The 24751-nt window shown below is 39.9% G+C and overlaps 1 protein-coding gene and 1 long non-coding RNA gene across 4 annotated transcripts in view; one reads left to right on the forward strand and one right to left on the reverse strand.

Moving 5' to 3' along the window:
• LOC140690323 (uncharacterized) overlaps nt 1-24751 on the forward strand; it is a 1184725-nt gene that overhangs the window by 650951 nt on the left and 509023 nt on the right. The window lies entirely within an intron of this gene.
• LOC140690312 (uncharacterized) overlaps nt 5581-24751 on the reverse strand; it is a 461064-nt gene continuing 441893 nt past the window's right edge. Inside the window, exons 2-4 of one of the 3 annotated variants that reach the window (XR_012065538.1) lie at nt 8172-8312; nt 7565-7621; nt 5590-5694 (exon numbers count right to left, since the gene is read on the reverse strand). The gene's annotated coding sequence lies outside the window, so the exon portion shown is untranslated. Of the gene's footprint in view, nt 5695-7564; nt 7622-8171; nt 8358-24751 lie in introns of all 3 variants that reach the window. The other 2 variants (XR_012065522.1, XR_012065523.1) reach the window with 2 other exon arrangements.

Below are 24751 nucleotides of genomic sequence, written 5' to 3' on the forward strand. Positions count from 1 at the left end.
CAAAAATAAAAAAATTGCTCATGTTTCTTACTAAAATTATTTATGAGATAGAAAAAGTAATTCTAATAGAAAAGAACAAATTTCACTCCATGTTAGATGTGTTCGTCTGACTTTAAACCTGTACCTTGTTTTCTAGGCTCAGACTTGCTGTTTCTGCACCTTTTGTAAAAGAATGTTGCCTTTAGCCTGAAATATCCAGGAGGGCCTATTCTCCGGGCTCTGATCTTTAAGGATATTAGCTCTTCTACACTTATGTACAGATGGCAAGTTGCAAAAAAATTCTTTTTTTTGGAGGTTATACGGGGGCACCATAATTTGACCCACATGAACAGCTGCAGGAACAAAGGGTTTCAAATAGAAACAATTCTTACAGCAAGAAGTTTGCAACAACCAGCCACATCCCCGCCACTTTTTAGTATAAAAGGAGACTGAATTCTGCCTTGGGGAAGAGAGTTCTACTCGATATCAATATGCCATTTTCTGGGTCTGCCGTCTTTTCAAATAAAGTCACTATTCCTTACTCCAACATCTCATCTCCCGATTTATTGGCCTGTCATGCAGCAAGCAGAACGAGTTTGGACTTGGTAACAAAGTGACTGCATTAGAGGTAGTATGTCTCCACTGTTTCCTCATTTCCTGAATGTCACAACTTATCAGTTTTATATGCTGTTTAACAACACGAACAAAAAACCTATTATACGGAACTGATTCCAAGAAATAAAATTATTTCTACTCCTTCAAACATTTTCTTCTTTTTATTTTGTTTTGTTATGCTTATTGAAAAGAAAATAAAAGTCAAATCATTTTATTTCACGTATTTTTTAAAGCTACATATTGTAAGTACTACAAAGATATTTAAATTGCAATAAAAATTGTTCATATATTAGTATAAAGATATATACACAATCAATGCAGATTAGGAAAGGAGTAGATATTTACTAAAAATCCACTGCACATCCAGTCTTTTACAAGCATATCCTGGAATATAAGCTCTATTACCCCGGAGTCCCCCACCCCCATTCTCACTGCGGAGTCCCTTAGTAATCAACTACCAAGGCACCAGCATAGAACCATGCAATCACTATTTTAGGTATAAATGAGAGTATTAGCTCATTCAATTCTGAAACAGAAACCTTAAAATAAATACTGAACTTATTTACAGATAAACAAATTTGGACACAAAAAAGTACAGTTTCTCCCCCAAGACACAAAGATAATAATTGGTAAAGGCAAGATTTGAACTAATCTGCCTGATTCTAAAAGCTAAGGTGGAAATCCCCTTTGACTTTGGAGGTAAAGCAGCACAACCTATCACCCTATCATTGTTCAGATCTAACTTTAGACAGCCTGAGACAGCACCTCATTCCTATGGAACTCGAGGGCAAACAATAACAATAAGGATTTTATATTCAGTATTTTCTTAAGTCTCAATTATATAAAGTGTCAGCAGATCAGCAGAAAACTCTGGGAAATATGAGTGGGTCCAGAGCTTTTTGCTGATAAGAAACTCATTCTATCAGGACAGAGTGACCTTCCCATGTGTGGCCTCATGTACATAAACTAAAGGCAGCTGAGCAATGAAAACTAGCAAGAACATGGAACTCAAGCAAGAAGGATGCCTGCCATCCCCTGCCAAGTTGCCTCTTCACCCACATGGACAAGATGGCAGAAGATCCAGGTTCTTGTCCAAGTGACAACATAATGGATTCTCACCCATGAAATGATATGACTCTATGCTGTCTTAAGTCCGTTCCAACTAAAATATGATAACACCAATATCTCAGCAGAATGTCTATGTCTCCACTTTCTCTCTTCTATTAGGAGACTATATCTATGGCTACAAAGCCGAAATTCAATTAAAAACACCATGCACGAAGCCTGGTGAAAGTCTGTGTAAGAGACATTGTTCTCACGCTCAGTGAGTGAAAACTCAGAAAAAGTGGTCCTTCTCCCTCTGCAAGTGGGAGGTAGCCTGATTGTGTGTGTGTGTGTGTGTGTGTGTGTGTGTGTGTGCACACGTGTGTGTGTGTAAATCAAATACAACGTATTCTGGGATGTGCACAGATTTTTTTTATGTTACTATTATTTCGTGAGAATGAGCCTACCTTTAAATTAATTTGAATCTATTATTCTGAGAGAGTCTCAGGCTCTTTTGGTGGAGGATGGGAAAGAGGAAAGGAAAGGAGGAAAGATGTAAATGAAGCAAAGCTGTAAGAGTACTGCTAGGGAAAGGCAAGACATTAATTTTGTTCCTACTTGCATCACACACAAATTACGGACTGGCTTTCCCCCATGTCTTGTCAAGCACTGAGTTGCAGAAGAACAGGCAACAACCCTTTTCTCACTGAGCTTGTGACTGTACGTGACATCTTATAGACACAAATTATTTAACCTGATCAAACACTCTAGCAGCAGGCTGTAATTCTCCTACTTTGAGAGACAAGGAAACAGGAAGTGAAAGAGGGTATATAGCTTGACCAAAGTCAGAGGACAAGTAAACTAAAGAGGATGAATTCAAACTCAGATCTGAATGCAGAGTCTGAACTTCCCACTCCGAGGGCTGGAAAATCCTTAACACACAGGGTCCCCAGCTCCTCTGCATTGTTCCTGGCACCAAGCATTTCCCATGGCGATGGTCTCCAGTTCTCAGACACAGCACTCTGTGCAGCCAATAACCTCCATTCGACCTTGATCATCTACCTGCTACGCCCACCAGGCTTCACCATACAGGCAGGAAAGCTGGCTTTCAAGTGCATACAAAGCCACCCCTGGTCTAACCTGGACTCTTCAGCAGCTTTTCCAGCATAAAGGCAGCCATGAAAGTGCTCACAGTTTGTACATGAGCCACAGTACCTCTCTCCATCTGTCTCCCCACCTATACTACTTAGCTATGACCATTTTGAGAATCTTGGAAACAAATTTTTAAAAACAGAAAAGAAAGAATTGTGTATCAAGTACTTAATACTTACAATTTTAAATGAGAAGTTACAAAGTGAGTATTTACAAACCGAATCTGCCTTCCTAGGTGTCAGTTTTAACAGTTAAAAAATATAATAGCAAAAATTTCTCACTTAAAAAATTAACAAAAACATCAACAATAATCTGGAATAAACTCAAAAACAATGCCCATGTTGTTTATGGAGGAAGTACAGGACTGTACTGAGGGGTAAAGTAAGAAGTGTGAAAGTAGAGACATCAACCTTTGTATGGAGGAAAACAGTTTTGTAAAGATGTACGTTCTTCTAAAGATAATTCAAAATTACTAAAAAATCCCATGACAACACTTATCCTTTTTTTTAACTTGAAAAAATTATATTAGAATTCTTCAGGAAAAATGAAGTCATAATACTAGCAAAGAAAAATAGGGATCGAAAAGCAAATCAAAAAATTTGCACTGTCAGATATTAAATAAATTTTTACAATATGTAAGATATAGTGCTAGTGTAGGAAAGTAAGATTGACAGAAATAAATCATGAGCTCAAAAAGAGACTCTAGTGTACATAAGTATTTTTACAGGTGGGATTTCAAATTAAAGAGCAAAGTAGGAATTCAATAATTGTCTTGGGACAATCACAGAATCCCCTTGAAAAAACAAATTCTTTTCCGGTCAAAATGACCGCAAGAAAAATTACAGAAAGTGATGTAAATATTAGAAAGTACTAATAAGAGCAAATACAACTCTTTGCTCATATCAATTCAGCTTCTCCTCACTATGACAAGCACTATTATCATCTCCATCTTAGAGATTAAGAAAACCTACAGAAGAAATTTATACCATTATAAGAAAGCATTTCTAAGAATAATATCAAGAATAAAACCGAAAAAGAAGACATTTACTATCTAAAGTTTATTTTGGGCCATAACAAAAATGAACCTACTGAAGAAAATGAAAGGCAAAAAATGACAAGGGAAAGCTCTGTGATACATGTTGATGAAGACAAGGGGCTAATGTTCATAATATACATAGAGCTGTCACAAAGCAACAAGAAGCTCCCTCACTTAAATATTTGCAAAGGACAAAAGGGATCATTCACTTTTTAAAAGTCAGATGGCTAATGAGTGAAAAATGCTCAATACCACACTGGTCATAAAGTGAAACTAAAACAATGAAAATCATTTTGCTCATCATATTGGCAAATATTTTTAAAAGATATTCTAGCTAGTGTCCATCTTTGAGACAACAAACTGTGAGCGATCTTTTGGAGGACGACATGTCAATGGATATGTAAACCCTGGAAAACGTGTGTACACACAGGCTGAACTTCACTTTTAGGAATCGTTTCATTTACAAAAAGAATCAGTTCAAATAGATGTACTCATCAGAGAATTTACACAGCACTGTTTACATTGGTGGGAAGAAAAGCTGAAGTGGAATCATACCCACGGATAGAGAATTGGTTACATAAGTTATTCTACATCTTTTCATTCCCCACAGGAGAAGGAATTTCTAGATTCACTTGAAAGGAGCCTGTGATTTATGTAGTTGTCACATCCAAGGACTAAATTTCCAGAAACCTTAACTAAAGGAATACTTATACAAGATCACAGGAATGTTTGTACAAGAAGGATGCCAGTCAGACACCCTTTCTGACAGTGGAAAATGGAGAAAACTTAAGTGTCCACCATCAAGACAATGATGCGGTAAATCACGGTGAGCTGTGGCCACTAAAGTTCCGGTGTTTCGGCGTGGTCCAAGGCCTTGTCCACAGTTCTCTCCCACGAAAGGTGTCCTTACACAAGAGACCAAACCTGCACATCAGGAGACCACTCTACTCTATCTGAAAGGACCGGGTGAGTCTGGAGGGAGAGGACGTCTGTGATATATACCTGAGTGAATAAACCGAGCTGCAGAAAACATATAGTATGGCCTTATTTTTCAATAAAGCATATATACACACACATATACATAGATTTCTCATATACGTTTATGTATGTGTATATATATATGACATAGGCAAAAAGGTCATGAAATATATACTCCACATTGTCAGCAGTTTTTACTCTCAGGAAAAAAGGGGAAGGGAAGTAGGGGACTTTCGGTACCACCACAGTTCTCTTTTCAGTATTCCAGTTAAGTTTACTTGGAATATAAAAGTTTACTTAAGTGCAACGTAAAATGGACGAGGACTCCACAAGACAGAATGCTATAATGGTCATTAAAAATCATGCCAGCGGAGATAGAATACTGTAAAAAAAATTGTCATAAGCTGAATGGAAAATGGAGGTCTCCACACAGCAAACAGGCACACAGTGCTTGCTGGTTTTTATGACAGAGGTAATACACACTGATGAAAAGAACAGAAAATAGATTTTAAAGTGTTAATTATTATCTCTGAATACTGGGAACAGGATAGACCCTTTTGACCCTTTCTTCAGAATTTTATATTAAATACACATTATTTTTCATCTGAAAAATGCATTTTTAGATGTCTAGTAACACACATTGGAAAAAATACATGAGTACTTACAGAAACAAATAACTAGGAGACACCGAAGCACCGTCACACAGTGCAGAATGGGTGATCCTGAATAACACCGCGCAGTTACATAAGGACCCAAAAATTGAAAGCACCCGCTGTAACAGGTCGCGTCCCCCTTCCATTTGTCAGTTGTGTCTTCAGGGCTGAGGCAGTTCTGAGCACGGCCAGTGTCAGTGCTGGTGTCTGGATGGATGCCACTGGAGGTGAAGGCACCTGCAAGCCGAGAGGAAGAACAGAAATCATCCTCTGCTTTTTCTGTCTTGTTTCTTTTCTCTTTTAAAGAGAGGCGGAAATAAGATAAACTGAATCTTCCCTACTGAAATTTCAGTATTGAAACAGTTTTTATATTGTTCACAACTTATATTCTGCCTATAACTGTCTTTTCAACAAAGCATTATATTTATTAAATGTTAATTAACTCAGTTAATTAACTACCTGTTGAAACCTATTAAAGAACATGAAATGCACTACGTGAAAGCACCACACCTGCAGTGACTAGCACAGCTGTTTTGACGGCAGTGCAGTCAGCCCCCAACATCACGTGGCCCTGAGCTCCTGATGCTGGTAAGAGAGCGCGCTGCTGCCTCAGGCGGAGAGAAATGGTAAAAGTATTTTCTGAAATCTACAGCACTGACAAAACATAACTGCTTAATCCCAGGCTCCTTTGAGGCTGTCATTTTCCGTTTCTGGCCAACACCCGTCAATGAGCAGAACCACCCCATTCCCGAGTCATGGGACTCACGTGGGCAGCAGTTTTGGAGAAATTTCCAGGTATAGAATGTAAACCAACTATACATAAAACTCTGAAAAAGAAAAGATGCAATAATCTGATTTTGGAAGACACTCAATATATTCTCCTAAGCCTTAGTAGTTGGAAAGTCTGGGCTTCTCCTAAGCCACTTATTTATTTCACAGACAGTAAGCATCTCCCACAAACCCTGTTTCCCTGTGTCTGCTGGGAGCCTCAGGCATATTGATGCTGTCTATCTTATAAGGCACAAGGCAGAGGCGTGTGTCTCACGCCTGCAAATCTCACACAGGCTCAACTGCAAGCCTCACTGTCTGAAATTGGCCCCATTTTCTCACCTGTTTATTTGGTATCTGTTCTTCTGTAAGCTGCCTGAAATGCTTCTTGGAACAAGTCAGAAGAATGAGTGGGTAGAGAAGTGGACAGATGGACAGGTGAGAGATGGGCAGACAAACAGGGAGACTCCAAGAGAAGGGGAGCAAACAAAATTTCCTATGCAAAACCCTCTTCTAGTCAGAGAAGAAAACCACCACAAAGAAGTGTGAAGAGGCAGGTGGCTTAGGACTGTTTCCTGGATTCCATGAAATGTCACACCAAGAGATGAGAGGGTAGAAGTATAAATAATAAAAGATAAAAAGCATGCATGTTTGAAAAATATATCTACATTATGTACTTTCTAAAGAATAGATTCAAATCAGCAAGGCCCAATAACCCAATTCTTGGGTATTTACAGAAGTGAGAATCCCATCTCCAATCCACAAGGCATCCCTTCGGAGCACTGAGAGTCTACACGGTGTGGTCATAAAGGCATCACCGCAAAAGCTGTGCTATCCTGCACTTACTAGGAACGAGCAGGTGTGCTCGGGCTGCCCACTCACGTCATTTACACCCCACAGCACCTCTACGGGGTAGGGATGCCTAGCGAACCCCATCTCTGCAGGACAGAAAACAAGTCCAAGAGAGGCTAAGCCGATCTACCATTTCTCCATCTCACAGGACTTGTCACTCCAGAGCAGGAATCGAACTCGGACCCACGTTTGTAACCACAGTACTACCGTAATTTATGTGCTTTTTCTGTGTATAATACATTTGTTTCTGGCATGAAAGGATATTTAATAAATGATCGGTTGTCTTGTCTATCTCATTAGCTCACAATCTTTATATTTTTGAATTGTACCCTTCCCCTGGAGAAATGAACGGAAAGAGCGGTGGTCAGAATGAGGTGGGGCTCCATTCTTTATCTGTTACCTCATCTCATCCAAGTCCCCAACCAGGGAGAAGGAGCAAAGGTTTTCTTCATCTTTTAATGAGAGGGCTCCAGTGATGGTGACTTACTCAACTCCAAAACCGAGTCTGGGGGAAGGGCACATGCAGCAACGAGAGCAGTATCACCTGTAGGAAGGCGAAAAGAGATCAGGGGATAGCTCAATGGGTCAGCCTGATTTAATTTCAATCGATAATACAATAACACACTCTAAAAAATCTAGCATGCAATGGATTTGCTCTTTCTTGACATCTAGCAAGTTTCCACAGCCCACATGTAACATTATCATGAACTAGTGAAAGGATGAGTCCACAGACAAGAAAAATCAATGCCACAGGCACGCTGAAAACCAGGCTGGAAGAAAGGAAGGGAAAGGGCATAGTTAAGAAGAGAGGAAAGTCTGGGAAAAAGACATCATCACAAGGACTCTCAAGCATCATCCAGCAATCATATAATCATTCTTTCAAGAGAGAGTTACTTAGGTCCTATTTTGTGCGAGATTTTACAAAGGGCAAAGGAGACCGCAGCGTCCATGGTGGCAGCAAGTTGCGGGGCTATAATACAATTCTAATCCTGGTACCTTGCACACTTGTCCTCAGTATAAAGGCAAAAAATAAATAAAATAATACTATGTAAACCATACACACTGCTGAAAAAAATTAAAGAATACCTAAATACCTGGAAAGACACACCACGCAGATTCCTGGATCAGATGACAGCATTCTTGGGATGGCAGTGCTCTCCAGAGCGATGCATACATACAACGTGGTCTCGATCACAATCCCAGCGGGCTCCTCTGCAGTAACTGACTAGCTGCTGCTACAATTCATATGGGAATTCGAGGGTCTCAGTAACCAAAACGTACTTGAAAGAGAAGTACAACGTGAGAAGACTTGTAATTCTCAATTTCAAACCTTACATCTGTATCTCCAAGTGAGATTAGAGGCCATTTTTAAGTTATTATTTTGTTTATCCTTATTTTCTAAATTCTGTACAACAAATATACCTGTTAGAATAAGAAAAATAAAAAGTAAGTTATCTTTTAAAACATGAACACCGATTCATTCATTGGGAAAAAATTATTTTAACTCTAAAGAAGTAAACAAATATCTAGTGAAAAAGGACTACTTAAAAACAAGTGTGCATTTACAATTTTCATAAATTGAAAACTGAAAAGCACAAACACATCAAGTTTCTAGGGAGACTGGTGAAACATATTAACAATTATTTTAAAAATTCTTATTGAAAAATGAAAACTCAAGAAAGGGAAATTCGTGATTTACAGCCAACTGCAAATACATGGAAAGCAAAGGCCTAGAAATCACAGTTCCTTTAACTCTGCTACTAACGGAATAGGAGAGGAAATTCCTCACTGAGGGGACAGTGGAATCCCATCCATAAGATAGAATACACAGTACAAACTGCAGTAATATCGGGAGTGAATAACTTAGAAGAATTCTGAAGTTATAACATTGCTGAAAAACTATAAAAAACACTGACAGGCAGATTAAAACACACAGTCATATATATTATATAGAAACATATGTAGTCTGCTCCCATGTTGCATAGAAATACAAACATATTTGTTCATTTATGGGCACTTATGACTTTATCCCTGGTAGAATATTTCAACTAAATCAAATAATCAATATAACACTCCTCTTGTCAAATCTACTTGATAAGTTACTCTGCTATGTAACCATAAAGTGTCTAAGATAGATCTAAAATTAGTGAAAAAGAGCTTTGTATGGCTTCTTGAATTCTTCTCAAATTTCCAAGCTTAATTTTAAAATAGATCTGAGCAGTATTTCTATATTATCTTTTCCCTTGTGAAATTAACAACACAGTCTGTTGTCAAAATTCTGTGCTTACAAATATTCACGAGCACAGTATCCTCACAAAACTGCTGGACAGCAAAGCACTATCCAGACACTGTGACCAAATAAATGAAACACAAGGAAGACAGTGACCCTATTCTGGAGGGCTTATAGTCTGTGTCAACACTGGGGATTTTACTTGATTGGTTTGATTGGGTAGCAAAATAAAATCAATCAAGTACTTTCTTCTTTGAGTGTTCTGTAAGTCATGACTGTTTTTAGTGTCATGAGCAGGAAAGACTTAAGCATGACTTGATTAGGTCAACTAGCAACAATCATCACTGGAGAGTGAGTAATATTGAAGTTAACTGATAGCAATGCTTCTGCCTACATGAGCCCTATAATAAATCTACACTGACATCCGAAAGGAAAATAAGGAGATGAGGTCCCCAATGAGAAAACAAACTAACAAGAAATCAAAAAAGGAAAGATGTTTTCATTAATGATTCCAGGCAGTAGTGGAGCATGGTGGTGAAGATCACATATTCTGGGGAAAAACATGAGGGGTCTGAACTCCCACAGCACTGGGTAGCTGTGACACTGATATTTCAGTGAAATTTTCTGCACCTCAGTCTCCTATCCAAAGACGGGGGAAAACAACCGCACCCATCTCCTAGACTGTTTCTACAAATTTAGATATTTTATACATAAAAGCTTAAATAAAATACTTCAGATTTAAAATAATACCCCAAAACACATGGAACAAAGAAAACAGAGATAAATTGGAGTTCATCAAAATTTAAAACTTTGCTTCAAAGGGCACCATTCAGAAAGTGAAAAAACAACACACTAGAGAAAATTTTTTCAAATCATTTATCTCATAAGGAATTTGTATCTCCAAATGAAGAAAAAAACCCCCTACAACTCAACAATAAAAAGGCAACTCAATTAAAAAATTAATAAATGTTCTGAAAAGGTATTTTTCAAGAAAAACATAGAAATGTCCAATAAGCACAATGAAATGATGTTCAATAGCATTAGCTGTAAGGAAAATCAAGTCAAAACCACTAGGAGAAGCCGCTTCACACTCACAACAATAGGTTATAATAAAAGGAATGGTAACAAGCACTAATGAGGACACAGAGGAAGTGGAGCGCACAGCCCTTGCTGGTGAGGATGTAACACAGCGTGGCCACTTTGGAAAACAGCCTGGCAGAGCCTCAGAGAGTTGAACATTTCGTTTCTGACTTACCCAGCAATTCTGCTCTCTGGGCACACACGAAAGAGAACTGAAAACAGATATCCACATAAAAAATCCCACATGAGTGTCCACGGCGACATTACTCATCACAGCCAAAAAGCAGAAACAACCCAAATGCCTATCACCTGGTGAATGGGTAAACAGAGGGGCCCAGCCATACAGTGGAATGTTATTCAGCAATAGCAAAGCATAGAATAGTGACTCAGGCCACAACATGGACAAACATTGAAAACGTTACTCAGTGTGAAAGTAGTCGGTCACAATAGACGGTTCCACTTACATGAAGTGACTCGATTTACATTAAATGTCCAGCACAGGCAAATCCACAGAGAGAAAAGTGGCTCCTTGGGGCTGGGGGAGGATGGGGAAGATGGGAATGTCTGCTTATGCATACGGGGCATCCTGTTGGGGGGATGAAAATGTTCTAAGATTGAATGGGATGCACAATTCTGGGCATAGAGTAAAAACCGATGTACATTTTAATGGGTGAATTGTATTAAAACTGTTAAGAACAAAAGCATCTCGGGCCAGTACCTTCCAGAGTAAATGCAAATTGCTAACTTTTATTAGAGGAAAAAGAAACTGCCCTCAGCATGAAAGCAGGAGATCAGCAAATGTGAGTTAACCGAAATTGGACAAGAGCATTTCACTTGAAACAGTTGCTGAGTGTACACGAAATATTCAGAAATAGGAGAATCACCTTGACATCACGAAGAAGCATTCTGCTTCAAATGCAGATCAAGGATTCGGCAAGCCCTGCTGCCAGAAATGAGCAGAGAAGAATCCTGATTCATAAAACTAGCACCAGAGCCAACAACGAAATGGTGGTGAGGAAAGCAGGCGGCGAATATCTGGAAGAGTTTGCTACAAATATTTTCTCCACCGAAAATTTAAAAATAAAGTGAAAGTGATGAAATGCTCTGTTGACATCACGTGAATGGGCTTCCTTCGGTGCTCGACTGTTCTGTAACCCAGATTTATTGACTCAGGAGAATCAGCATGGCTCCTGGGGGTCCCCAAAGGACTGCCCACCAGCACGCTGACCACCATCACATCTGCCAGGGTTGAATTGCAGGGAAGAGACCAAGTTCTGAAAGGTACCGGAAATGTTGACAAGGGAAGAAAAGAATGAGTTTAGTCCTGGGACAGAGGCAGTGTGAGCAGAGACCAGAAGGCTGCAGGTGAACTGCAGTAGACCTGGGGCAGGAAGGGATCACGGGGGAGCATATCTCAATTCTCTTCTGTCTCTCCCTCCGGTAGGAGAGATAAAGCCTGCATCCTTCTCACCTGGAACTGTGGGTTCTGGCTGGCAGAAGTCTTACCGACACGGAATGATTATTCAAGACTCTGTGGAAAAAGTCAAGAAATCGAGATGGAGTAGGGAGCCATCTCCATGAGCCTCTCAAATGTTCCCATATTTATTGTGTATAATTAAAGGAAAAATTCGTTAACAGTTGTGAGATAGTAAGGAGGAAATTCGGGAAAGACAGGATGAGGCAGAGATTGTAGAATATACAATGAGTACAAAGGATTAGTGTATGTTTAGGGAAGTCATGGGGTGAGGGGAACAAGATACACTTTTAGATATGTTCATTACAAAGCACACCACCAGACCAGCCAGGTCTTTGTTTTGGGGATAATAGACTAACAACACACAAGCCCAGCGTTTATAGCTGAGGGTCTCGGTCCTTGCTTTGCAACCAGCAGAGTGCTACCTAAAACCTCAACTACACAAGCAAAGCATTGTCTCTGCTTTTTAAGGAAAGGAGACTGGAGTGGAGATGCACAGGAACTTGCTTGCAAAGCAGTACCAAAGCATATTTTTTCTTCTTAAAGTTCAGAGGCGACTGTGCTGTGTTATAATTTGTTAACCCAATCATGGGCTCCCACATGGAACCATTATGGAGGACACCCTAGGATGACTAATCCTGGATGTGGGTCTCTTCCTGCCATCTTCAGCCACTCTAGCAGGGTCTACGCACATCCGAGAATAACGATCCTACGGAACCACCCACTCTCTTAACTCCTGATGCTTGAAACTTAATTTTAGCTCTACACAACTTTCCGTAGAAAAGTTTCAGAAATAAAAGATATAATATACCTTTTATATCTCATCATATTACTGATTTTTCTGATTGCTCTCTGCTGCTTCTACTTGGTAAAGCACCTCATTCTGCAGCTGAATTCAGTAATTTCCGTTGTGCATTTCTAGCCAGTTTGGGCTCGCTAAATTCTATTGGTCAAATATCGATATACTTAATTGATTTCTTTGTTCATCAATTTCAGCCAGGAGGAGAGGGAGTGTCACTCTTTTCCTCAGCCCAACCTCAACACTTTTCTCATCAACTCAGGCCTCCTGAAAACAAAACAAAGTATTTTTTTCCCTTCTACTCTTTCCACAAACACAACAGGAAACATCAGTCTGGAGAAAGTATTCAACACAAATTTTAAAACAAAAATCTATAAACCTGAAGCAACTCCATCTCCGAATCATGATACACAATGACATGAGAGTAATTGTGTCAGGCACAAAGCATGAGGGAGCCTGACTACCTGATTTCTATTCTTCAAAGGAAGGAAGATTTTCGTATTTTTTATTATCATTCTTGGTCATTGTTTCTGATTATGCCAAAAAATAGTTTATGAAATAATTATGCACTGCAATAACAGATTTTTAATGTATCAATTTTAGAAGGCATTCAGAGGGGATAGGAAAACCCACCTCTGTAAAAAATGCAAAATTTCTTCCCCTGTTAAGAACACGTATACAAAATGCAACAGAGAATTCAAATTCTTGTGGAGAGGATCAAAACCACAGAATCAAAGCAAAGTCATTACAATGAGTCAATTTAAATTTCACTGGACAAACATGCTCAATGCATACAAATAATCTTAAAGGCACACTGCAAACCATTCACTTAATGATCTGCAGGCTAGAGGAAGAATTTCCCTCTTGAACAGACAACAGAAATCAGTAGGTTGTCCCACCAAACCAGGAGCAGAGAACAATCAGGTTTTTAACAGTTTTGATAAATCAGCATGTTCTAAAGATCAAAATCCAGAAATTTTAAACATTCATTCAAACCACAATGAAACAAGCACTTAAAGAAAAAAAAACACAAAGAATCTAAGCACAGAGGTCATTTAGATAGATCAATGAGAATTTCTTGTACCGCTGGAAGAAAGAACAGGCTATAACCTTTTACTTGAAAAATAAAACTTCTTTTAAAGATAAATGCTAAAACATATTTCATCTTTCATGTTGCCTTAAAAAATCTGAGGTACTTGTATCTGATCAGAAAAGCAATTCTGAGTAATATTATGTTACAATTCAGTGCCAGTTTGCTCTAGAAGAAAAGAGAAAAGTTACTATTTCTCATTCTGCACAGTTTAAAGAACCTCCCTGTCTCTATATCCTCCCATTTCCTAAGCTCAACCTCCCTAACCCTTCTGAAACAAGTATGAGAAAGTCTTATTCCCAACATGCCAAATGACAAAAGAATATCAATTTATTTATGTAAATATATGCCTACACCTTGAAATGGAGGAGAAAGTTATCAGAAGTCTATATGGAACTTCTTTCTATCTTCCTGATATCACACACACAAACGTTCACACAGACACAGACACATACCCCCTGGATTACTGAGCACTTCACAAGCTTAGTACTTACAACTTGTAGAAGATAACTTTGTAGTTAATTTAAAATACAAAACTGTCAGCTTTTGAAAGTCTTCATCATCTGCTAAACCATCCAAATATCAAAGAGACCCAATTAGCCTTCTCTGTAGAATGTAATTTCCCTTGATGGCAAAACAGACCCTAAGAAGTACTGGATCAAAGATTCGTGTTTATCACTACCTATGATCGTTTTTAAGCACATTAACAGATTCAGAAATGTATGTCTCATCAACATTTATTCCTATTGAAATAGCATACGTGTTCAATTGTCTATACAGTGACTAGGTCCCATGATGGTGTTTAAGAGCTATTTTGTGTATAGCAATATTTATATTCAAGTGCAGAAAAGGAGGGTGTGTTTTACTCAGTTGTAGAGCACCTGATTAGCATGCACAATGTCCTGGCTTCAGTCCCCAGTACCTCCAAAAAAATAAATAAACTAAGTGCATATTTAAAAATAAGAATAGTGCAGCCACTATGGAAGACAGTGTGGAGATTCCTCAAAAGACTAGGAACAGACTTACCATATGACCCAGGAATCCCACTCCTGGGCTTGTACCCAGAAGGAAAACTACTTCAGGATGACACCTGCACCCCAATGTTCATAGCAGCACTATTTACAATAGCCAAAACATGGAAACTACCTAAATGTCCATCAACAGGTGACTGGATAAAGAAGATGTGGTATATTTATACAATGGAATACTTCTCAGCCATAAAAACCGACAACATAATGCCATTTGCAGCAACATGGATGCTCCTAGAGAATGTCATTCTAAGTGAAGTAAGCCAGAAAGAGAAATAAAAATACCATATGAGATCGCTCATATGCGGAATCTAAAATACAAAAACAAACAAAAACAAAGCATAAATACAGGACAGAAATAGACTCATGGACCGAGAATACAGACTTGTGGTTACGGGGGGGGGTAGAGGGTGGGAAGGGATAGACTGGGATTTCAAAATTGTAGAATAAATAAACAAGATTACACTGTATAGCACTGGGAAATATACACAAAATGTTATGATAAATCACAGAGAAAAAATGTGACAATGAGTGTGTATATGTCCATGAATGACTGAAAAATTGTGCTGAACACTGGAATTTGACACAGCACTGTAAAATGATTATGAATCAATAAAAAATGTAAAAAAAAAGAATAAACACAGGGAAATATACACAAAATGTTATGATAAATCACAGAGAAAAAAATGTGACAATGAGTGTGTATATTTCCATGAATGACTGAAAAATTGTGCTAAACACTGGAATTTGACACAACACTGTAAAATGATTATAAATCAATAAAAAATGTTAAAAAATAAAAATAAAAATAAATAAACAAAGTTGCAAAACAAAAAAAATAAGAATAAAGTTATAAAAAAACGCAGACTAAAAACCACTGCAACCTAGGTACTACAATTATACTAAAAAAACAAGTGTTTCTATCAAATATTCACTATATGCCAATCACAGAGACAACCACAAGTCACCCCTGAAGCTTCACGTGTGATTCTCAACAACCCTACTAAGTAGACACGGATGAGAAACCCGGCTCTGCGGATGAGGAGACGGAGCTCAGAGGAGCCGGGGACGCTGACCGTCCTACTCCGTGTGACACCGCGTCAGCCCAGGGCAAGCGCTGACAGTGCTGCACTGAGGGGACACCCAGCTGCATGGACCCTTGGGGTACTGGGGAGTCCCAGAAAACACTAAAAATTTTTCAGTGAAAAACCAGCTCAAATATATTACACTGTGCCGCATCCCTTAAACAGGGAACGTGAACGAGACCTTTTTGATGCGTCCATGTTCTTTCTGCCATCATCAGTTACTTGCCCTCACTGCGTCACCAGTTATGATCTGGACCCCATATGAAGTGCACTCAGATGGCAGAGCTTTTAATGCTGTTTTATGAAGTTTGTAAGACTCTGTCTATGCCTCACACTGGTGGTCATCCATCACTTCTCACCAGTGTGGACGTACCACCTGAAATCATTCCTTTCTGCTTTTTAAAATCCCTTCATCTACTCCAGACTTTTCAATAGCAAAGAAGCAGCTAAACCACAGACAGTGGACAGCTTTTCACCAAATGGACTCGAACAGCCCATCTGACTACCTGGAAGCCCTTTTCTTCTATTAAACCCACTTCCAGGTACTTCATCATTTTCTGATTGGTTAACTGGGCCTCTGACTGGCCTACTCAGAGAGCTCCCAACCTCACATCCAGGGGTGGGAGAGGACCCTGCTGTTGGGGGAAATCAGTGAGGAAGGTGGACATCCTTCAGCCACGTCTGCATGGGTAGAAGTGCCACAGCGTGCTCAGAAATTATACCGTCATCACCCCTGGGCTCCCATGGACTGGTTTCACATTAACCAAAGTCATGAGACACTGATGCAAGAAAACCAGAAACTTAGCTTATTAATGTAACAGAAGACGTGAATCTATGAACCAGACTGAAATATCAGAGTTCAACCATGAGTACATTTTCTCCTCCACGGCCCAATCACGGGCAGGCAGTCACATGGCAAGCATGGACAGAAACGGAGCAGGAAGGGTTTCTAGATTAACTCAATGAACTAAATTTCTATTATACGAACAGATCTACTGCCCAGAAGACAATTAACTCCAATCACGGTGCACTCTCCGTGGACAGCGGCAAGACATGACTATGAGCACCCATGTAACTCTCCTTTCCCTGTCCTTTATAGGCTAACTGATGCACAGAGGTACAAAGATTCAGGGATGCTGATAACGCTAAACACAAAAAGCCCATCTCTGGGAGCCTCAAAACCAGACAGCCAGGGTTTAAATACCAGCTCTGCCAATTACTAGTTCTGTGATTTTGCCAACTTAATTACCCTCTGTGTGCCTCAATTTCCACACTGTAAAACTGGGATAACAATCAAACCTTCCTTACTCGCTTGTTGAGAAGATTGAAGGATTCATTTCTGTAAAATGCTCAGAAAAGAATGTAGCACATTTTGGGTGTTCAACAAATGTCAACTTAATATCAAAGTGATTTACAAGTCTCCCCTCTAATCATCTTATGTGTTTCCTGGCTAGCCTAAGTCCCAAAGAACATCCTTATTTCTCCTTTTATAAACAATTGGGGAGTACCCTTATGTTCCACCCCACCACCTGTTTAAACTGAGGGAGGGGATGCCTCCTAACCACTCTTTTGGGCCATGGAGAGTGCTTCTCCCTTCACACCCCTGGCCCCTGGCCCACAGCTAGCACTCATCACACTAACAGAGTGAGGTGTGAGTCCAGGGAGACAAGCGGGGCATGTGAAACCCTTCCTTTCACTCCAGTGTTGGTCACCATTGGGAAGCACCTGGGATGCTCAGCTCCATGGCAGGAAAGCCCTGTGCATGAAGGGGCAGGTCCTCTCAAGGGAAGGCTCGCTGTGGCCCAGAGCTACATGGGACAGGGTGAGTCTGTATTTCTGGACACAGTATCATGACACGCATTTTCCCACAGCCTTGAAGTTCATGAAGAACGTGGCTTCATCAGTAACAAAGAAGACATTTATCGCCTGTCTACTCTTTTGTGTCATCTCTCAGTTGGCTGCTGGAGACAACATGTGTATAAGTATTGGATCTCCTTAAGCCCCAAAATATATGAAACAACAAATAATTCTGTGGCTTAACATTGGTTCAGGGCGACTGTGTAACTGTCCTGACTCTGCTGATGCTAAATTATGGGTATAGAAACTATGGAACCTCCTCAAATATCTTTCATCATAAAAACAGCTCTTCTTATTTTCCTGTTTCTTAGTAATTGCCAAAGACTCCCAAATGATGGCTTCACACAAAACAGCAGCTAAAGTTTAAGAGCCCTCTTGACATACTCACTGTGGTAAACACTGCACATAATTTCTAATTCTCACAATTCTACAATTCATATATGAATGTCCCCATCTCACAGACGAGGGAAAAACTCAAAACGAACTGTCTCAGGCTCACGTGGCTCAGTGGCAGCACGTGCAACCAAACCCAAGTCAAAAAACTACACCCCTTCGTATATGTACCAAATCTCCTACCACCAATTAACACACAGCGGCGGGGTCAAAACTCAGGGAACTCAATACACTTTTCACCTTTAAGGTCCTCCAGATGCCGCTTCTAGCTGTTTTATAAAATCCCGGCTCACTGGTTTCTAACACTAGAAGAAAAGCCCGATTTTCCCATTGCTTGCACAGCAAGTCTGAAATGTTCACAGTGAGATGACAGAATAAATCTAAGATATAAGCAGAATAACTTTTCCAGGTAGACACACATAAAAGACATTGGGCTCTTCTGAAGCATTAAGTAAAGGAATCAAAATAAAATAAAGTTATTTAAGCCTTCTTTTACAAACAGGAATGTTAAGACTGTAAGAAGGTGCAACAGTGCCACCTATGGCTAAAATGACCTTCCAGGTTGCCGGGAAAGATGCAACACAAAAATTGCCTGTAGGATCAGAAAGGAGAATCAGATAACTAAAAGCTTATGTAGCATATACTGCACTTTGATTCGGGGGAAGGGAGGGATATTCAGTATTTAATTTGATACTGCTAATACTCCTGAATATAAACAGAAGACATAGGCTCATGGAAACTCATCTTAGAAGAGGAAAGAATCCAGTTCAGCCACTTCATTTTACAGGAGGGGAAACTGAGACATGGAATGTGTCCTCCTGGAAATCGGCAGCAAAGGCATCCTAGGCCTCATGTCTTGCACTGTAGCAAAAACCAACAGATCTGTACTACGCCTATGTTCATAAAAGTCACATTTGTATTTTTCCAACAGTAGGTTATCTAATATCTTGCAAAATACTTCTCAAAGATCCAGGATATCATACAAGTTTGTGGACATACAAAAATATTTATTTACATAATAAAACAGCATGAGCTTTATTCTCTCTATTAAAAAAGTAATGTGTCAAATCAATGTTTTGATATTTTAAACCTGTTAAGAGTGTAGAAAAAAATCAAAATTTTCTTTAATCACAAAAGAGAGGAGCTTATTCCCTGAAAATGATCAATGTGGATTTTACTAAACTTAATTGATCTGGTCAGAATCCCACGAATTTAAATATCTGAGTGGATGGTTACACGGCAACATAAATTCTGATTTGTAACAATACATATTCTGTGTAAATAATCTTCAAGGTCATCTGATTAAGGCAATTTAACTAGTCCCTGTCTCACTAGAATGATACAGATTTCATTAAAACTTCATACTACACCAAAAAAAAATGAATCCTTGTTACTTTAAACCATATTCAAATATATCATACATATACATATTAAATATGCATCAGAAATAAGCGACACTCTTTAGTATTCAGAGTTGATCAATCTAAAATATCTGTCATTGTGACAGCACTTTTATTAAGCACCTCTTGTGTTCTTTGTATACAAGGCGTCTAACTCTCACAGTCAGACAAATTAAACAATATTACTAAAATTTCACAAATGAGGAAATGTCCTTAAGCCATGAAAACAACTTACATATTCATCAACAGGAAAGAAAAGAGTAAAGACTTTACTTACAATATTCACTGACAATCTTTTCTCCCATATTAAGACTACATAAAACCAATTCAGTCTTTGTAAGTATTTCTGTCAATAAGGGCCACTAGAGAAAAACAAGTAACATCAATAGCAGTGGTTGGACTTTCAGAGCCCACTTCTCTTTTGCACTATAATTATTTTTAATGTTATGTTTTTAGTGCTTACAGAGCACTAAAATATAAAATTAACTTTTTAAGTAATTACCTGAGAATTATAAATTTGTGAAAATAAACAATTGTAATTTCTGCCACTCTGTCTCACCTTCTCAATGGTGTCTCTCCTTTGAAGGCATCATCAAGCTGAGATCACTAAACTCGGCCATTTATGGAGTCACAGGTGTTTGGGTAACCACTTAACGGGAGGCTGATTAGAGGAGCAATTAAGAAAGCATCCTGTGCAGCCTGGGTTCCAGCACCGAGCTAGCCACAGCCTGCTGCGTGTAATTTGGGACAAGCTGCTCCATCTCTCAATCCCTCAGCTGCAAAAAAGGAGACACTGATACCTACAATCAAACACCTGCTATGAATTAAAACATGAGGAAAGCATTTTAGCCTTAGGTAGGTGTCCACTCACAGCGAGTTTGGTCATTATGATGATGAGGATGCCTGTTAATAAATTAAGCTAGACCACAAAGGAGAAATCACCTTAAAGGAGAAACATTTTAAGTCAATGAGCATTTCTTTTTGGATGGATTGCACAATATTCTATTGATTTTTTTAATAAACCAAATTTTGTCCATTAATTATAGATTTACAGGTTCATGGACAAGTCTCCAGAAAAAGAATTAGAGGCCTCTAAACTCCGTAAATTAAGAAAGTAAATTAAAAAAAATCAGGGAGGAGGTTATACCTCATGTGGGAGAGTATGTGCTTAGCATGCATGAGGCACTCAGTTCAGTCCTCAGTAACTCCATTTAAAAACTTTGTTTTTTAAGAAATGGGGAATTAAAGCAAAAAGATGGAGGAATACAGACTTTTTTAGAGACTCATCTCAGATTTAAGATGGGGAAGATACCATCTATTTCTCAGAGGAAATTTTGAGGACTATGTAAACTGGATCTGAGATATCTAGTTCTTTAACATTATTCATGAATTCATATTACCAAGTCATAAACTATCTGATAATCAACAGTGGTGATACTGATCATAACAGCTGCCATCACGGATCGAGCTCCGGCTAGGACTGCTCTGTTCTGACATCTCTGCCCCTCAGGCCTCACCAGACTGACAGCACTAAACTAGGTCATTCATGAGCACCTCGTGTAAGTCCTCCATTTGTGCTTCTGACTCTCCCCTCACCAGCTCCTCTGAGGGAAGCACTGTTATCATCTTACCCACTCACAGATAAGGCGACTGAGGCACAGAAGCTAATCCCGTTCCAGGTCACATTGGCATTAAAGGACGTCTGTATTTCTGCTGTTTTGCTTTTGACAAAGGAATCTGAGATATCAATTCAAGGCAGACTGTTAAATAATCAAGTCTGTCAGGTCTTCACCTCAAAGAGCAGATACTATAAATTCCTGATGTAGGATGAGGCTGCCGCCACAAACTGACTCAGCTTGAAATTAATATCCAAGATGAAGCAGCGGATACACGTAAATATTCACGATTGTCAAGTCTGCTCACGGGTCTGGGCCCTTCACTGCCTGAACGGGGGTGAAATCCCCACCCGTGTCTGGGAGAGATGCACGGTGCTTCCCGGGCTCAAACAGGCTTCACGGGCTATTTCCTCCCACAGACTGGCCTCAACGATTAAAAGCTCTCAAGGTTTTTACACCATGCAAAACATAAAGACATTTCTGCAGATGGAGCACTTTCTTAGGCTTAAATCTTTTTTTGCCAACACTCACCCAGGGGGAAAAAAGAAACATGACTCTGCAAAGTCTCTGACCCTCACCACTCACAGGAGTAGAACAGCCACAGCAGAAGATGGCTCTTCACATTGCAGGATGAGAACAAAATAAAGATGCCCCAACAACAGGCACTCCCAGACACAGCGCTCAGCAGTCTTCTGCAAACTCACGGTTGTGTAGCACCCATCACCTTCTATTTCCAGAACACTTCATCACCCCTAAAGAATCCGCCTATCACTAGCAGTCACTCCCTAATCCCCCTCCAACCAGCCCCTTCCAGCCATCACCTGCTCTCTGCCTCTGCATGTGCCTTTTCTGGGCATTTCAGATCACTGAAATCAACAATATTTGACCGTTTGTGTCTGCTTCCTTTCAATTAACAAGCTGTTATCAAGGCTTGTATATTTTGAAGTGGTATCAGCATCTCTTTCTTTTTTTTTTTTTTTTTGAAATCGTTAAAGATTATTAGAAGGTGGTAAGCACTATCAAAAAGAGTAGAGTGGAGCATAAGTGATTGGGTTTCAAAGGGAAAAGTGTGGGTTGAACAGTCAGGGTGGACTTCCAAAAACAGGTGGCCTTTTTCATTTTCCTCTTTTTTTTTTCTTTTTTATTCACTCTTACGTGTGAATAATCTTCCACTACATGGAGATACTACATTCTGTTCATCCATTCAGCAGCTATTTATGGACGAGTTCCAGAAAAATGAGTGTAAGAGTTGACTAGCATGGATGGCATTTAAGCAAAGGGCAAAATGTGTGTTCAAAAAAAAGCCAACAAACAGAGGCACAAGGAAATTCAGTGCGTTTCTGAGCAAAGTGCTTGCTTGCTTCGGCAGGACTACCGTGCAGGACTGTGGCGGATATTGGCAGGAGTCACGGTGTGGGAGAAACATGAGAAGACTCCCCACTGCAAGTAGCTCAGACAATTCTCCTCCCTCATCCTGTATTGTTAGAGCAATGTTTCTAGGTTACTCTTATTTCAAGTAATAGCACTTTAACTGCACATCTGATCATCTCCATCAGACCACCTTTCCTCCAAGCAATAGAAAAGCATTCAATGACCTGAGCAGCTCCAGGACATAATGGTGATGGATTAGGGAGTCCTGCAGCATTCCAGCCTGCAGGCACAAACCCCACATGTGCCCTGGTGATGTCCAGAAAATAAAATGCATGGAAATATCTCACTGTTTTTACACGACATCTGCCCTCAATTTGCCCCAAAATCATGCTGGCAAAGCACTAATCAACCCTCTCAATACAAAAATAAAAAAGCTAAGAAGGCAAATTTAGGCTCTTTCATTGAAAACCAGCAACCATCACTGCCAGTATCTGAGCTGGAATGCTCCTGACTTTGAAAACCACTGCGCAGTTACTTTTCAAGCGTAAAACTCATATATATATTCCATGTAGATGATATTGCAGTAGGATTTTTCTTTTCAAAATTTCCAGTTGCAACATTAGCACAAGAAAGTTTATGTATAGGCTTTAAAAAAATCAATTATCCTCCACTTTCTTAATTTTGAACTAATTATTATTTTATAAATGTGGCTATGCTGCGTATTATAAACCGTTTGATTTCTGAAAACAAGACCTTTATGACCTCACTATTTCAGAGAAAACTTTAACGATTCTTTGAGAGGTGGGGCCTGGGGCGCCCACTATCAGCTCTTTAAATACTGACAAGGATGTGCTATTAAGTAATGCAAAGGCTCTAACTCCACATTAGCTCAGAAAGCAAAGAAACTACACCAAAGACTTCCTTAAATATTTTATATATTTCTATTCTTTTGAATATTAAAGTTCTTAAATGATATGATTTTTTTGAAAAAGACAACAGCTGTATTAAATTTCCTCTCACCAAGAAAGCAATCTTTATGAAGTAAAAAACCCCTATGGAAATCGAAATGACAGGACGTTTCTAGCTAAGTGAACATCCAGATCTGAACACAAACCTAAATCCTATCAGATCTCACTCGAAGGAGTTCTACAAAGTCCTGGGCAACCCTGGAAATTAGCTCTTTTGTTCCAAATGTTGGCTGAGCTAAGATCATCACACTAGGCAGGGAAGGAGAGAAGAGGAAAATCCACCTGGCGGCCTCCATCAGTTTTCTTCCAGCCACAAAATGCCTCTATGTCGGCCCGCTAACAAGTCCCCCAATAAGGAAAGCCGGCATCCACACTGCCCCTGCCATCCCTAAGTAGCCCCGATGCCCATATCCCAGCCTGTGAATGGTCTTCTAATGATCCCCCAGTTGGTGGCACCCACCCCCTCTTCCCCGCTATACAAACACAGAGAGCCACGGCAGCCTTCCCAAATCACAAATTTGATTACATCAACCCCCATTTCAAACCCTTTAGAGGCTCCCTGTTAGAGTTCTAGCCCCACCCCAGACCCTGCTCGCCCATCCTCACCTAAGTACACAGGTCCCCAGTGACCACAGGTGCCCCTGACCTGCTCCTACTTCCCACTTGCTCCAGTCTCATTTTGACTGTTTCCCAAGGAAGCCTTCCCTCCCTCCAACCTCCACAATTTGTTCCTCTCTTCCTAGAGCTTTCTAGGCTAAGTCAACTTCTGACAATGCTAAGCTCTCAAGAAGCAAATACATTTTGCTTACTAATGTGGCTACACGCTCTCTCCCCTAGACTCACAGAAGTGCACGTGTAATGTATAAATGAATGACCGGTTGGGTCTCAAAGGGACAGACATACCTGCTCTCGCCCGTACCGATCCTTCGGTCTGTAGAATATCAGAAGCAAAACCAGAAGTACCTTTCCTGAGGGTCACTTCTGTTGACACCCTTCACTGCCTACTGTGTCAGTTCTAGTAAAACTCAACTTCTTCCAAAGCCCTACATCCCGGACTCTCTCCAGTGTCCTCCCCAGCAGGGGCTCCCTCCACCCTGGACCGCACAGGGCACTCTCCACGGGTCCCCACGCCAAAAGCCTCCAGGCCTCTGCCCGGGCTGCACCTGCGATCTGAGACACATTCTTGACTCCTTCTCCTGGCTGACTCTTACTCTGTCCTCACAACTGAATGTACAGCCCATTTCTTCCAGGAATTCCTCTCCGATAATGTCCTTTAGGTCTTG

This window comes from Vicugna pacos, chromosome 30, assembly GCF_048564905.1.
Source record: "Vicugna pacos chromosome 30, VicPac4, whole genome shotgun sequence".
Taxonomy (NCBI): Eukaryota; Metazoa; Chordata; class Mammalia; order Artiodactyla; family Camelidae; genus Vicugna; species Vicugna pacos.